Source organism: Cephus cinctus, unplaced genomic scaffold (assembly GCF_000341935.2).
Source record: "Cephus cinctus unplaced genomic scaffold, Ccin1 Ccin1_scaffold1118, whole genome shotgun sequence".
Lineage (NCBI taxonomy): Eukaryota > Metazoa > Arthropoda > Insecta > Hymenoptera > Cephidae > Cephus > Cephus cinctus.
In genome coordinates, this window is record NW_014333625.1 from 1 (window position 1) to 881 (window position 881).

Sequence of the window (881 nt, forward strand, 5' to 3'; positions counted from 1 at the left end):
GACGGTATTTTTTACGAAGAGGAGCTCGTTCGAGTTCGCAAGGACCTCGTAAAGGACGCGTTTCTCGTCGATTGTGTAATAAAACGAAGCGGTCGTGGGAAAGCCCAAAAAGTATTGATCAGTTGGGTCGGTTACCCCGAGAAATTCAATTCATGGATACCGGCATCCCGCTTAAAGAACAATGAAGGACCAATTTTATCTCGTTCTTCCTAGTAACAGCAGTATGTCGTACTATCCCGAAACTAAAACTACCAGTTTCACGACGCATCTACCGCATTAGATTGATTTAGACGGAGCATGGGCTGTTGCTCTGGTCGAAATACAGATTCCTATGACCTTTCTTCACGTGCCGGTACCGCTAAAAGATTGGGATCTCGTGGTCGTGGTCACCACCCGTACCAAACCGCGGAAGAACCACAAAGAACCGATAGCTGGTCTTATAGTGACGGGTTCTAACGTAGCGCACGGCGTTTACGATGACGTAAAGACACTCATTGACGAAATAAACGCTACCAGGGCTATGAGAGCCGTCTGAAATTAGAGCTCTGTAGAGGCGGTTACGTGAGCGTATCATTCGTCTCTACCGATAACGATCTAGACGATCCGCACGAGCTGAGACTCTGCCGCTCTCTGGCACGCATCCTGGGTTTTACCGAGTCGGTCGTAGTATCGAAAGCAAAGCCCGTTGTGATGGCCGATCAGCCGATTAGTCTGATCAACGCCCTACCTAAGATGCTTTTTGTTTACACCGATGTCTGCGAGCCGTATATCACCGGAGACGCCCAAACACCCTTGCTTCGTTTGGTTTCCCTGCAAACGGATAACAAATACGCGTACGCCGCCATGAAAGTGCTCTCGTTTTCACCGTTAAAGTATATACC